Raw genomic sequence first — 16,292 nt, 5'->3', positions numbered from 1 at the left:
ATTTACTTTAGGTATCTAGGGTGTTCTATTACTATTTATAGCGTATTACAAGTTGCACTATTTTTGGAAACTGCTGAGTCACATGAAAGAAGTTTCCGGAATATTACAGATTATAGATATGTATATAAGAACGATCCTTCGCAGTAAAGCACTATTTGAGCAATAGTGGAAATCAGACCTGAAAAAAATTTCAGGCCTGTACGGGATTCGAACCACTGACCTCTGCGATACTAGTGCAGCGCTCTACCAATTGAGCTAACAAGCCAACTGGGAGCAGGCCATCAAATTAATTCGATATAAACCCGTAGATGATAAATCGAACAACAACAAACATATGAAACATATGATAAGATTATAGATAGTCAGTAGAAAAGTCTGGGATTGCGTGACAGATTCAGTAGGACTAATTCGATCCTCGTAACAGCGTGTTTGAGACCCGAACAAGTGTCCCCTCGCTTAGGTTATTGTAGTGGGATTATTACATGTTAGCTGACTTAACCTTCTCGGGAGTTGGAAAAATGGTCGCGTTAAAACAGCGTCACGATCGACAGGTACGCAGCGAGCTAAAATAATTATTGAACCGTCGCACGCATGTAAGATACACTTTGCGCGTTGCCAGGAAGTTTCTCACGCATTGCACATGCGTTACATGAGTGCATATGTAGAACTCAAATAAATATTGTGATTTCGCAGTAGTTTGATGCTCCCTCTTTGGAATTCGAAGATTATTTATTGTCAGCTTTAATTAGATGTTAAAGGCCCATTTCCATCCGAGATCCTTTGCAGTCGTTTGTTTTTGTTTAGGAATAGCGCTATTGTAAATGGCGAACTCTGATAGTCATTCACAAACACTATTAAAAAGAAAAACAAAAATTTGGTGAAGAACACAGGAAACAAATTTGCAGCTAAGTATTTGAGACTGAAAAATCATAAATCGAGTCTGTGTATAAAACTTGTACAAAGCTTACCTGATGTTGAAGGAAATTGTTCGGCTTCAAACACTAAATAAAATACAAAGAAATAACCAATATTGGCCAAAACTGATTTACTTTGCGCATTTCAATTATAGAATAATGACTTGTACAAATGAGATTGCTTACATACATATCTCAGGATCTCAAGTAAAAATCAGTCAAATAATTATTCTCACCTCGAAAAAATCTCCCCGGAGTCTCTAGTTCCATCGTAGGAACAATGCAATAACAATTCTGCAAAAGCACTGTCTGTAGTGTTACCGAAACCCATGGTTGTTTTCCTCGCCCTCCATAAATCATACACAGACTCTCGAAGTGGAATAACCTTTGCCGAGCCGGGCAGACACGGCCTTCCTCTAGACCGCTTCTTCGGCGGCATCAACTTTTCAAATGACATTTTTCACCGTCATACATGTGAGAATTAAAAACTATTTACTGATATGGATACTACGATAGTTTGTTGTTCGCACATGATTCCGCAACTACGAGGAAAATAGCGTATTTTTCATTATGAAAAATGATCCGGGCGCGCAAGGCATCTCAGTTGGAAATGGGCCTTTAAACCTTTGTAATTAGGAAAGTGCCTTCGACGAAAACAGAGTTCCTCGGTTTTAAAGGTCAGCCCGCGCTGTTGACCGCATACCCGCTGACGTATCATTTCATTATTCAGCTCTGTCGCGGCAAATAATAACAGCGCGAGCACATCAAACAAACTATGTTTAAGGCACTTCGGCATGGAGGATGAAACAGAGAGAGGAGACCGGTTTTGGAATACTAGCTCCGTAGAAATTAAGGTTTCTGCGGAGACTAGTCAAGGAGTGTTCGTTTTGCAGAAAATAACCCCAACTACGGGAGGAGACTTTGATCCCGTGTTAGAGGAACTCATAAGCAACAAGCAAAGAAAATTTAGTTTCCAGCGAGATTTAAAGCCCTGGTCAAACGGCGCATGATAGTCGATGATAGTTGATGATAGTCGACGATAGTTGAGGCGCGCTCTTCCGTTTGACCACCAACTAACATCGACTATCACCAACTATCATTCATTTTGAGCTTCTTCAAATTCTTCTCGATAGTCAATGATAGTTTTTCTCGTTTGACCACGCGTATGATAGTTCATGATAGTTTTTGGTCAGCTGTTTTCCCTGAAAATCAGCGGGCTCATTTAAAATGGCCCGGTTTAATCTCAGGCCCGATAGCAGTCAATATTTCCTGAAATGTTTCAAAGTTCATTCGCAACATTTCCTTGTAAGCAGCAGTGTCCTCCACTCGCAATTCTTCCACCAATTTCAACAACCCCCTTTCGTTTCTCCTTTTAATCCATTCCCTTGTCCGTCCTCTCTTCCACCAACGCTCTCCAGATTCATCCTCCGTACATTCCTCCAACAAATCGATTACTAGTAAGCAAGCTTCCGCCCTCTTTCGTCGTGATAAATTCATACTTCAACAAGTTTGTTTGACTCACGCGAAGCCATGTCTGTGTTCACATTTTACGCGGGAAGAGCCTGGAACTAGCTGCTCCCGTGACTTTGCTCGCGCGACTACTGGCGAACTATCATCAACTATCACGAACTTTTTTGGCCGTTTGACCATGCGGATGATAGTTGGTGATTTTAGATGCTAGTTTGAAGAGAATCAACTATCATGCGCCGTTTGACCAAGGGTTTTGACCAAGGGAGAGAATTTTCACAAGAGGCGGCACTTCGAGAATATTCCTTATGATGGTCGCGTGCTTCAAAGTTTCAGAGGCAAGTATATTGTTGTTGTCACGCAAACTGCGCCGCTTCAAATGATTTATAAGGATTTGCAAAGGACTGAAATTTACAAAAGCTATTGAATTTGAACACGATCTTGCTTGACAGTTAATTAGGTAACAGCATAACTTGCTAATGTTTTGTTAGACCTTGTCACGAAAGTTCATAATATAGCAAAAGAATGACAACCCTGAATGTAATCTGAAACATAGTTCTGAAGGAAATATGTTTATTAATACAAGAATATATTTTAAAATTTAATCTTCATCTCTTGAAGGCAGAAATAGAATGAAGTAAATAAATAGAAGTATGGTTTTACCTAAAACATAACAACTGAAAGCTTGTGTTTATTATTTGACTCAGGGGGCTGTGGATGCTACACTAAGAGATCAGCAGGCTGGCTTCAGGAAGGACCATTCCTGTATCGACCAAATAGCCACACTTAGGATAATCATTGAGCAGTCAATTGAATGGAACATTTCTCTTTACGTTAATTTCATCGACTTTGAAAAGGCTTTTGATAGCCTCGATAGAAGTGTTCTTTGGTGCCTTATGAGACACTATGGCATACCAGGGAAATTCATTCGAATCATCAAAAATTCCTATGATAAGATGACTTGCAGAGTCCTTCATGCTAGTGGATTGTCAGATAGCTTCGCGGTCAACACTGGGGTCAAGCAGGGTTGTTTGATGGCACCGTTTTTGTTTCTACTTGCTATGGACTGGATCATGAAGGAAACAACTAGAGAACAGCGAAATGGGATCCAGTGGAACTTATTGGAGCAACTTGAAGATCTAGAGTTTGCTGATGATATCGCCCTGGTGTCAAGTAACAACCAACAAATGCAGGACAAAACAGCACGGCTAACAGCTAATTCCATCAAGTTAGGCCTGCATCCGAATGTGAGTAAGACCAAGGTTATGAAGGTCAACTGCACCAACAACAGACCAGTTAAAGTGAGGGATACCATCTTGGAGGAAGTAACATCTTTTGTCTACCTAGGCAGTGTAGTCAGCATTGACGGAGGTTCCGATGAAGATATCAAGGTCAGGATAAACAAAGCCAGAGTAGCTTTCAATATGCTGAGGAAAGTGTGGTCCTCCCATGTCATCTCACGGAGAACCAAATTTAGAATTTTTAACACCAATGTCAAAGCAGTCCTCCTCTATGGCTCTGAAACGTGGAGAACAACTAACCAAACGTCCCAGAAATTGCAGACCTTCGTCAATAAGTGCCTTAGGCGAATTTTAAAAATCAGTTGGACTGACAGGGTAACGAACGAGATGCTGTGGGAATTAGCAGGCGAGGAACCAATCATAACTCAGATCTCAAAGAGAAAGTGGAGATGGATAGGTCACATCCTAAGGAAACCGGCTAACAACATCACCCGGCAGGCACTACGTTGGAACCCTCAGGGCAAGAGAAAGAGGGGTCGTCCCAGGAACTCCTGGAGAAGAGGTGTAGAGTCCCAAATGAGAAACTGGGGCCACACTTGGGCCACTTTAGGAAGATTTGCCCAGGACAGAACCCGATGGAGGACGGAAGTGGTTAATGGCCTATGCTCCAACCGGAGCTAAGGGAATATATAACAATGATGTCCGATTCATTTATGAAATTATCCTATCACTGAGTATAGAGAATTAATCCTATCAAATACAAAGTTTACTTATCTATGTATATTTCATCCTGCTCTTAAAACTATCAAGCTGCAGCCTTTTGTAGCTTTTATTTAAGACAAATCCATTACTAAAACAAATGCATTGTGTCAACATAACAAGCAAAATGCTGAGTCATTAGTTATTAACCCTTTGACCCCTAACAGTGACCAGCATCTAATTTCTTCTTACAATATTAACCCCAAATTAAACATAAAGTCACAAGAATGTAGGAAATAATTACTAACTTAAGAGGCTCTTGATTGTTAAACAAATTCTCCTTGTCAGTACCTTGAAAAATGTATTGAGAACAGTATGGAGAATATTCATACTGTTGTTAGCATGTAAAGGGTTTAGTGGTCAAACCTTTAGGTACAAAATTCCATAAATACATCAAAGCAGAAACCCTGCCTCTAAAATGCAAGTCGGTAAAAAAAATAATAGGTTTATAAAGTTTTCTATGTAATATAGCAGTGCATACCAAGTGATATCAGTGACAACAGTACCTTTGCATTCCGCAGGTTTAACATGTCTAGCAAACACAGCTAATTTAAACAATCGTGCACCAATTTTAAAACATTTTTCTTATTAAGTAGGAATGTTACTCACATTACTGGTACACAGAATTTGTTGAGAGCTTAGTTATCATTCTCAAAGCAAGTATGCCTTATTGTGCACCACCTTGACTATTGGAGATTAAACTGTTGATTAAAAAATAAATCAACTACACTTCTCCAGCCAATGCCCCTTCAAGGCACTTAACTAGAATTTCCTTATTACCTGCAGTGCTTAATCCTCTACTATGTAAAGCTTCCTTTAAACCAGGTACTGTCATCAAAGTTGGTTTGATAGATACACTTCTTACCTCAGTGGCATTGCAAAACTTTAGATGAGACCACAGTGATAAGTTATCAGCAAAGCGAGTATTGCACTGTTTACAGACAATGGGTTTTAGTGCACACAACACTGATTCTGCCGTGCCTCTGCTGCTTGAACAAGTCACCAGGTCAATACTAGACAAACAAACTTGACAACTGAGCAAATAATTTTCTTTATTTCCACCACAATTGCAAACATTTGATCGGTAACAGTGTGGTGAGAATGTCATTGGTAGTGTGAGGTATAAGAAAAGGGCATTGGTTGATCTTCTGGTAGGTAAAATTAGCGAACATAATTACTTTGCATTACTTGCCACCATTTACCAGTGGTGGTGCTTACATTTGACCGACTAGTTAAGGTCAAATCTTCCCTCACTCCAGAATGTTTGGCCTCTTTAGCCTGCAAAGAGACAATAATGCCATAACCCACCCTATACCTTGTAAACAGCAATATTGCATGATAGGGAATAGCATATCCAACTTTCCATGTTGTAACATTAACACAAATGTACCGAACTTGTAGGGTACACTGTAACTAACGTACTCGATAATTGTCCTTAAAAAATCCTGTTTTATTCTCCTCCTTGTTTTCACGTCTCTCTTAATTTCTGCTCTCACACACAAAAACTAGTTTTATTATCTCCCACGCATCTCCTGTTACAATCTCGTGATCTAGCCTACATGTGCTTATGCAACTTTCGCATTGCATCATCTCTAAAAGTGTCTCCTGTGTGCTTACGCAACTTCCGTTCAACTGGATAAAAAAAGCAAAGACATGAAGTTAAAATACATACTACACATTTCTTTCAGTTCTGCAAACTGCGCAGAATTGGTCTCTATTCTATTAAGTCACCCTGCATTCCTCAGATACTCACCTATCTTGCTAAGAGCCAGTCGTTGGATTGTTTATGCCTCTGTTTCATCTTCACTTTCTTAAGTGTCAAATAAACAATCATAGTAATATCAAGCCAATGCAATGGCTTGATTGCCAATAAGCCTAACTGGTAACTTTTTATACCTTTTAGCTTCATCACTAAAATGTTCTTTTACTCTTGAAGTCCAGTATCCCAGTCCACACCCCCCCCTCCCCACGTGATGCATGCCTTACATGAGGAAAACTTCTCCTCTGCAGGTATTGCTTTAGGTCCACCGCTGATTTCTGTAACATCGCCTGCTTCCTAGCATGCTCCCCAGCACTGTCTGTACCAGAAACCCTCAGAAGAGTCTCTATTCCCTATAGCTGCTCCCAGAGCAGAAACAAAAGGATCAAACTTTCCTCTCCCCACTACCTCTAAGTACAGGAGATCAATATAATGTTGCCAGGCATTGATCTTACAATGCACAGGTTCTGGCCTTAACCTGTCAGGAAAATGACCCTGGGATCTGTGTGACATGACCAATGTCTTAACTTTTAACAAACTTGTCAACATTATCATCTGAGAAACTGAGCTTGGGTAACCTTAAGTCAACTCCAAGACATTTAATGTTACGTAGCAGCCAGACTTCTTTTTCAGTATTAAAAAAATTAACTTTGTGTTTTACAGACAAGATTTATATCTTTAAGTGGCACAGACTGTTTCAGTACATCTTCTGAATATTGATAATCATGAATGGCTCTCTCAGAAATACCCTGAAGAAATTGGCCCCTCATAGCATACTTTCATAAATGGCTGCCAGATTAATATTCTTTTGTTTAAATTTAAATAAACCTTTCTGGCCTCGTTCTCCAGTACAAAATTCAAAAGAATACATTATCTCAAGCGAGGCCAGAAAGGCTAATTTAAATTTAAACAAAAGAATATTAATCCGGCAGCCATTTATGACAGAGGTCAATGGTTTCGTAGCTTGCATTGGCAGCCAAAAACTCCCATGCGCCATCCAATAGCGTACCTATTGTAGATGAGTTGTTTCATGGAGCAGTCATTTGAAAAGCCTGATTTTTCTTTCTTCTGCCATGGAAGTGAAAGGCCATAGCCACTCAATATCCAAAACAAAAAAGGTTGGGAAGCTTTATCTAATGTGAAATAAACGACTCAAAAAAGCTCTTTAGTATAGAGAAGCGCACGTAGAAAATCACGTGCGACGTCGTAAAGATTATATGACTTACTGGAGATCTCTGAAGAAGTGTGGAATCTGGAAAGACCCTGTTTATCAGGCCAGAAAAGTGGAACTTGGGGACCAAGTTAATGCAGCATGGGAAAAGATGCCCAATTGTGTTATAAAAGATGTGAGGTCAAGGTTGCCTAACCCTCCAGGCATTCCTTACATGGGGCATAAAAGGGAATAAGGAAATTCTCAAACAAATGCCCATGTCAAGGAGAGCAATTATAAATAACAATTGAATAAGTTCATGAAACATATATAGTCAAAATAAAATTAAGAGGTGGAAACATCAATAAAACTGCATGGAAAGTCCCTTGAGTAATACCTAATACTCATGAATGCTTCACTACTTAGTACCAGCAGTTGCTGTAATTATTCTTCCCTGGTTACCTCACATCTTTTACAAGACATATGAGCTCCCATTTAAAGTTATCACAGGAAGTCAGAATCACTGGTAAGCAGAATGGACATCAGTTATTTAGATTAAAAAAAAAAAATAGACCAGATGGTTTCCCTGAACTTGAGTGTTTTTATAGTAAGCACCCTGATCTCTGCCGGATGATTCGGGTGCCTGGCATGTTGGTACATCTGCAGAGACAATACTTCTCTATTCACATTTTCATTCTGCAAGAGAAATAAGTCAATAAGAAAGAGTAAGCATAGCATTCAAAAAGTGCCAAAGCAATTGTGCAGAATTAACAAAAGCATAAGTCTTTTACCCAATCAAGAATGGCTAGTTCCATGTGCATGTTGTAGGTGTCATCCCCATAATGGATCCACTTAGCAGCATATATAAATGAGCATCACTGAATGGAGAGATTCAATCCAGTATGTTTCCCTACACTGGAGAAGGTAACAGATTTTGAGTGTCTTTCACTGTAACTGGAACATAAATTTTTTGCAACTCTTTGATGGCCTTTACTGCAACATCGCTAATTTGGAAAAGGCAAACTTTTTTATGCAAAGAAACAAAAACATACAGTTATGAGCCAGTTAATTACCTGCATGTAATCATATGCATGTCTATATATTGAGGTGCCCATAATGGCTTTCCTATATGCAGCTACAGCTTCAGGTTTAGTTAAAACCTTTTGCTCATTAGGTAGCCATTCTGCTTGCACCGTGACTCTGTATGGCAATTGACATGATTTCCCTGAGTCATAAATAAAGAAAATTATAAAAAAACAAATTAATAGATCAGTATTAATAATAGTAAGTGTAATGCTTCTGGTTTTCCATTTTTACAGAAAATTGTGTAATCTTTGAGTTTATGAATTATGCTATGTCTTGTTGGAATTACATGACACAATGTGTTCATTACAACAAAAATTAATAATAATGATTTTGGTTTGGTGAAATCGTTCTTTTGAAGGAGTAACCTGAGAAAAACCCTTTGTACCTTATGACTTCTACACATTCTCTCCATAAACAGTCATTAAAATTACCTGATAATGGTCAGCAACAATCAGCAGGTTAGCCTGAAATTCTTGCTCACTGAGTGGACTGTTCTTCATGCAGAAGTACACATGAGAAATAAATAAACAAAAAAAAAAAAGAATTACTTTAGTCACACTATAAAGGATTTTTCTGTCTTCCATACTCATATTATATCAATGGTGGGATATTATTGAGGATGCAAATGTATCATACCTTGGGTCTCAGTTAGAAAAGTCAGCAACTCTTTTGTCATAGGGACTTCACTGCTCACTGCTGAAGTTTCACTAGTCCTACTCCAGTTTACAACTCCTAAAACTTTTTTGTTTCTAAACAGAATCAGTAAAAATAGAAATATTTTTTGGAATAGCATTGAGTGTATCAAGGTTCAACATATCATACAAAGAGTTCAAAAGCATCTTACAAGAAAGAAAGGGCTGACACCGTCGTGTGTGCTGCTGATTTATTCAAATCATGCCTTGCATCTGTAATAACACCCTACAGGAAGAAGTGGTAGGTATCAAAACATAACATTGAACACCTTTCTGTACTCACATATTTCTCAGGGTTTACAACTTGATATCAGATATTGTATGCTTAGATGTGCTAGTCAGCAGAACTTTGCAGAGGTCTACTAGATTCCATGCATCAAATTAACTGCTTGCAGAGATCCTGGCTTGCAAAAAGGAATAATTGAACAAAACTCATGCATGCACCTCTCATACTCTAAGACTGGTGTATAAGTATGTGGCCAAAGACAAAATAAAATTGAAATCAACTTGTACCTCTCTATTTACAACATAACCAGGGGTGCTTTTCCCTTCTTCCTAGGCAGCAGACATGGACTCATTGCAAACCCTATTCACAATGGTTGCATATCAATGCTTTTTCAAGACCGTTGAAGTAATTAAAAAAAAAAGGTATTTTAGAATTCAGGTAAGAGAGAAACCAAATAAAAAACTGCTCAGTCCATTTGAGGTATTTTGGTGGAGAGATCATCATTTGGCTTCCTGTAAACTGTTGTTGACAGCCATTTGCTTGCAAGAAGAAATACAACTTGATTTTAGGAGCATTAGAGAAAGTGCATTGCAAACCTGCGTGAAAAGTTTTTTTCCCCCTCTCACCCAAGGTTGGCTGCTTCAGAGAAACTTGTGTACTGTGTCTCTGTCACGCCACAAAACAATACTCCATGAATCAGTCTATGAAAACGAGGGGCAGATAAGTGACCAGGTACAACAAAACTCAAGAATACCTAGAGAGCGAATTTCAGAAAATTTCCAGCTGAAATCGAAAAGGTACTTACCTCAAATTTACATAGTACTTTGGAGGAGATCCTCCCATGATAGAGGAGGAGAGCCACTTGAATGAATCTCCACATACACATGAAACTGTTACGGACACAACATGACTTTGTTGATTAAAGATTTGTAAATCGCAATCGATGAGTTTTCCATAATAACAGCATGCGATGGAGTGTTCCCAAAAAAAGAATACAGAGTTCGCAGAGCTCCCCCGCTGCAGAGATATATGGGGTCGTTCTCTGCTGAAGGCGCAGTGATCTGCATTCTTAGTGGTGTATGTTCTGCATGTGGAGGGGAAATTGGAGAAATAAGATCAGAGAAAGGCAAAGAAATACGCGAATATGGAGTGGAAGACGCTGAAGGAAAAGAAAACCGTGTGGCCGAGCCTCCATCAGATCCGCATCATGTGTACTTGAGGTCACTTTTGTTAGATTTAACGCGCCTTTTGCCATTTTGACGCGGTCTTTGATGCCAAGAAGCCTGCTCTCTTGAGTTCGAGGAAGCTCTCTGTTAAAAGAGAACTAAAGATCTCGACCTGTTGGACGCTTTTTCTTGGGCATATATGGGTTATTTCCGTCAGCCATAACGCACAAATTTCACAATAAATATTTTTCGAGCAGAGACAGCTAAGAATGTTGCCGAACAACCACTAGAGTTGTGAAATTCTGGCTGCTAATCGCACTTGCTTGTGAAATTATTCATTCTTTAGAGGTATTGCCACAGATAATATAGCGCATGCAATATTTATGACACCGCTAGATTCAATGGGAATAATCTGAAGGCTCAGCCAGCAGATGGGTGTAAGGGGCTTGGGGATGTAAGCTGAAGTTATACGGCGCGAATTTTGAAAGACAACTGTACGACTGTATAGTCGACTGTAGATCGCACTTTGAACGGCCGAACGATGTGTTGGTGCCAAATAAAATCAAAATAAGCTAACTTGTGGGAATGAGAGTCAACAAGACTCAATATCTTCTAATTTTTGACCCAAAATAATACTTTTATCTCTACTTGAGGAAAGTACCAGAGTATTGTGCGAACATACATAGTGTAATACACTGCGGTTAATTTGAAAACCGTTTACTCACGTCCTTTACACACTTACTCTTAACCAATAAAGAACTACTGCAATAAATTAAATACACGCTGCATATAGACATGCAAATTCGTGGGTCCCGAGTGTATCATCCCTTGAATTCGTTTCCTCACGTGAATACTACTATACACTACACATAGATTTGAAAATACTCTCAACTTTGGAAAAGAACACGTGACAATTAAAGGAACCAAAAGAAAGGTAAAGCATCGCTTTGAATCACAGCTATGTGACATAATCATAAACTAGGTTATTGCTTACTGTTGCCCGCGGGTCTTGATTACTTTATCGAGAATTACGGTCTAAACTTGTCTTTTATTCCAAAAAGGAGCTTGATTACACGGAGTCTTATCCTGAATTAAAACTTTAACTATAATTTTCTATCTAAAAGGCACTAGCTAAACACGGAGGGGTCAATCTAACCAAACTATCAAGAAACAAAACGCGATTTGTAAAGTAACCAGCTCATTCGGCTTAAATAAAAACCCCGAAAACCTCACAAAATTCTAAATTAAGGGATGACAAATTGGCGTAAACGGAAATTCAAAAGGAAAAAAAGAAACCAAACTAACTCCGTAATAAACAATAACAACAACAAAAACAATAACAACAATCAAGAAACGCGGCAAACGTCCACGTCAGTTTTAATGTCAAGGTTAAAGTTCTTTAAGGGAGGGGGACATGGGGGGTTCAGAATGCCACAACACCGCGAACAAAATAGACTCTCTTCTGTTTGCGGTAGTCAGATCCCCCATTTGTTCGGAACAAACACCGCATCTCCACAAGGGATATTATCAACACGCCGACAGTATGATATAGTCACAGGTTTTACTTGATCCGGTTTCAATCATCGTTACCACGCGCTGGTCTTTGGCTGGCCCATAATGAGTGTTGTATTGGTGCAGGGGTCAAGTAAGATATTAACGAACACAACTTGGGGTTAATCAGCCAACGTTTATTAAAGATTAGCTCGTTTTGTGCGACAATTAACTACAGGTTAAAAGATCTAACGAAGTTATTCTTCAACACTGGAACTTGCAACGCTGGAAATGTTCTATTTTACCGAACCCCGTCAGTTTAAAATTACAAACATTGTACATCGTAAGCTTTGAGATCCCTGCAAAACCGCAATGTGAGTTGTTCTTCTCCGCAATACAGCATTAAAAAAGGGTCAAGACCGCAACACCGCAAACCCCAATATCTCAGCCCTGTTAAAGTGATTGGTTAATTTGTAAAATCACACGCACCATGCCTGAATACGGAAATTGAAATTTGAAAATTAAAACCAAAAGAGATTGTCTATACCTGCCATGATCCAGCTCAAGAAAGGATTGCGTGGAGCAGACCTACAAAGTTCAAGAATTTTTTTTGCAATGATCACCATTCAGAGTGCAAAAAAGTTGAAGAACAAAGAAAACATTAAACGGCTTCCATGGGTTCATTGCGTTACAAACACTGTTTGATTTCTTTTCCGGCTCTCGAAGTAAACAAGTCATTGCTTATTCTTTTTATGTCGAACAGTTTTTCCAACCTAACAAATACGTTATTGACCAAATCTGTCCGGTGGAGATGGCTGGATATTGGCGTTATTCTGCTTTTTTTTTTTTAATGGATATCAATTTTGTCTCGGACCACAAAAATGCAAAAAATAAAAAAGGACGAGGAAAATATCCAGCCATCTTGAACGAACAGATTTGATCAATAATGCATATGTATTCGAATGGTGAGGCAAGCATTTTTGAATTTGTTATGACAATGAGCAGTTACAGTTTTTAAAAACTAATTTGAAACCTTACTTGAACTAACGAAAACCCCAAGGACAGATTATAGTGAGATCGTTAGCTGTGTTATCATGGGAGGTATAAATAAGCCACCAAAGAAAGCACTACCGCCAAAATAGGATTGGCCAATGGCTAATACATGTTACATGGATGGATGTCTGATATATCGGCTCCGCGCAATCAACGAAATGTAATAATGCAGTGGACACGTTTGGCTCAAAATATGAATCTCTTGCAGTATCAGTAGCTTTGCTTCTTACCCAAAAAATTTCTCACCACTTGAAGGTATTGATGATAACGATAATGCATTTATACCAGCAATGCAGCTGAACGCCCGTTACACAAACTAACTGCCATCATTTGTTGACAGGTACTTGTACAACAACCAGTTGGAGGACTTACCAAAAGAGATATTCATGAAGAATACCAACCTAAGAGATGTGTAAGTCAAAAGTGAAGCCTATTCCTCCTAATTTTAATCCTACAGGCAATGTAAAAGGACAATGCACAGGGAAAACGAAAGTGTTGAAGAGATAGTTGTAACAGTTACTGCACTGAAATGATCAGACGTATTCACCAAAGTTAAAAAAAAAGTTAGAGCCGTTATACCGCGTGGGATATTTTGTTTTGGTTACAATGCGAACAGTTTTTCGAATAATAGTTGCTTACTTGCTAAAGAAAACATTTAAAGTGATTCAAAAAAATACAGTGTAAAGGCTGGTTTTCACTTGCGACGGAGTCGTAGTCGGAGTCGTAATCAAAAGCGTGGAGCGATACGATCTAGTGAAAATCAAACCGACGGAGTCGGAAGCAGAACACCGATTCTGCCTATGACTCCGTCGCTTACGATCTAGTGAAAACTGCATTGTCGGAGTCGGGACCGGAAGCGGAAGAATAAACCAATCACAATCCTCGATTCCATCTTTCCAAAATGCACAAATAGCCGTAACAGATTTAAACGTGTGAGCTTGACAGTAAAATTACGAAATGAAAAGTTAAAATACTCGAACTGAACCTACCGAAAGTACGATTCACGATCACCAAGTCGTAGTTCGCTGATGAGGTTAGCATACTCTTCCTAGGCTGCTCGACGTCGATAGATATCACGAACCCAAAATTGCTTTCTTTTCCAAACGATATTATTCCTGCATTGTCTCTGCCTGCGCAAAATAATGATTAATAAGCGCCAAAGTTGCTCTTCGTCCGCCATGTTCTCTTTGACGCCAAAATTTGTACTTTTGCGGGCCTGGAATCGAGCATTGTGATTGATTTATTCTTCCGCTTCCGCTTCCGATTCCGACAATGCAGTTTTCACTAGATCGTAAGCGAAGGAGTCATAAGCGGAATCGGAAGAAAATGGAAACGTTCTGATTCTTCCGACTCCGATTCCGTGGAGCTTATGACTCCGCTTACGACTCCGTTTTTCGATTTTCACTGGGTCATAAGCGCTCTTACGACTCCGACTACGACTACGACTCCGACTCCGACTCCGACTACGACTCCGACTCCGACTCCGACTCCGACTCCGACTCCGACTCCGTCGCTAATGAAAACCAGCCTTGAGAAGATTAGTTGCTTTTGGTGTCGGAGTTTTCATAAGACTTGGAGAAAAAAATCACCAATCATTTGGGCCCGAGAAACTCGTAAGGGGTGGAGGAGGGGAGTTTTGCGGTTGGCAGAGCAGAAAAAGGTGACTTGTTTTAAAAAAAGAATGCAATATAGTGGCCCCGATAATGCTTGGGCAAAAGAAACGATAGTAGGCAAAAGGAAAGCTTCTTGATTACATTTTTTTCAGACTCTTCACTTACAGTGTAACAAGAACTTGGTTACCTTGTTTTCTTTTATTATAAGTTATTTTGTTGTTTTCCAAGCCTTTTACTTTGAAGTTCTAATTTTGCACGGGGCGGTGGAAACATTCAACCTATTAAAAGGTGTTCAAGATTAAACCAGAAATATTTTGTTAAGATTCAGGTGTAAATTTAAAGAAAATTGCTCAAAACCAATGGCGGAGAAAAAAAAAAACAGGATTGAAAAGAATATGATAGCAGCCTTATTTAAAACATTCAAACTTTCTGCTTATTCTGATTTAGACAAAACCGTGTGCAAATAATCCTTCTTATCCACCCTTAGGAGCGAACATCACTAATCATAAAATATGCAAAGTTTGTCTCATACAGCTTGAATGCAAGACTACTGGGTCGGGTTTCTTTTGATTTTAAAAGCTTCAGCTGATTCCTTAGCGGAGATACAAATTTTATTCCCTCCCTCTGTCTTGCGAAATAAGCCGGATCATATCATATGAATCTGTGGGTGCACAATAAAACAGCTTTTATGTAATCTTCAACAAACTATTTTCAATATACGTTTTATATGACTATTCCAATATTTTCCGCTCCAAACCATTGCTGTTAACTTACTCAACCCTTGTCCCCTACTCAGTGTTGCTTGGATTATTATGAGAACTACAATACATGACAGTGTGTAATGTCGAGTCTTGTGTAGTTCAACAATAGGTTATCAAGTTGCTTTCAGAGCTAAGAAAATCGAATCTATCTCAATTCATATTGTCACAGATTACAGCTTCTTATCCTCTCTGGTGCCTTGAGATGTCACACTAAAATGTAGATATCAAATCAATGACAACATTGGATTAATAAAGTGTATGATATTTTAGGCCCTCGTATCAGCACATGAGGAATAGATTGAAGCATATTTATTTTCTGAACTTTGTTGCCAAATACTATGTAATTGATACTAAATTTACTAAATTTTGGTAGGCGGCTGTACAACAACCAGTTGAAGAGATTGCCATCCTGCATTTTCAGTAACAATATCCAGCTGGAATGGCTGTAAGTTTGGAGTGTTTCTTAATATTGGTGTAAGAGAAACAAGTAAAATTTGACCTTCAAAACAGACATTTGAATGAGTTGTATTGCATATTTCAAGCATATCATTGGTCATGTCCCAATAAAGCCGCACTAAAACATAGACTAAGAAATTGCCTCTCGAACATGCATTGTATTCGTTCGCAAAAATGGATTATCGAAGAAAAATTTTTAAGGGAATTTGAGGGAACATTCTAGTGTCAAATTTACCGTTAGACCCTTCCCCTCTTCCTCAAATAGTCTTGCTATCAAGTCAAGAATATTCTATGTAATTCAGTGTTCAAGGGTGTGTTTTAGTCTTCTGTTTATTCTCCTTTGCACGAACGAACGATTAAAAAAAAATAGAAAAAAAAAAAAACAACAACAACAACAAAATAACAGCTTAGTGACTCCTATGGTGACAACCTAGTTTAAATGAGCCAGCCGCCAGATT

At 38.9% G+C, this 16,292-nt stretch overlaps 1 long non-coding RNA gene and 1 pseudogene across 1 annotated transcript in view; both read right to left on the bottom strand.

Moving 5' to 3' along the window:
- Positions 1–6,422, bottom strand: part of LOC148737877 (uncharacterized) — a 103,092-nt gene extending 96,670 nt beyond the window's left edge. The window contains exon 1 of the long non-coding RNA XR_015997040.1: positions 6,113–6,422. This is a non-coding gene — a long non-coding RNA (uncharacterized LOC148737877). The remainder of the gene's footprint in view (positions 1–6,112) is intronic.
- LOC148737878 (uncharacterized) lies at positions 5,106–5,971 on the bottom strand (annotated as a pseudogene).
- Positions 6,423–16,292: the final 9,870 nt, after the last annotated feature.

The sequence above is a fragment of the Stylophora pistillata genome, chromosome 2 (assembly GCF_964205215.1).
Source record: "Stylophora pistillata chromosome 2, jaStyPist1.2, whole genome shotgun sequence".
Classification (NCBI taxonomy): Eukaryota; Metazoa; Cnidaria; class Anthozoa; order Scleractinia; family Pocilloporidae; genus Stylophora; species Stylophora pistillata.
This window is presented reverse-complemented; position numbering and strand designations above follow the sequence as displayed.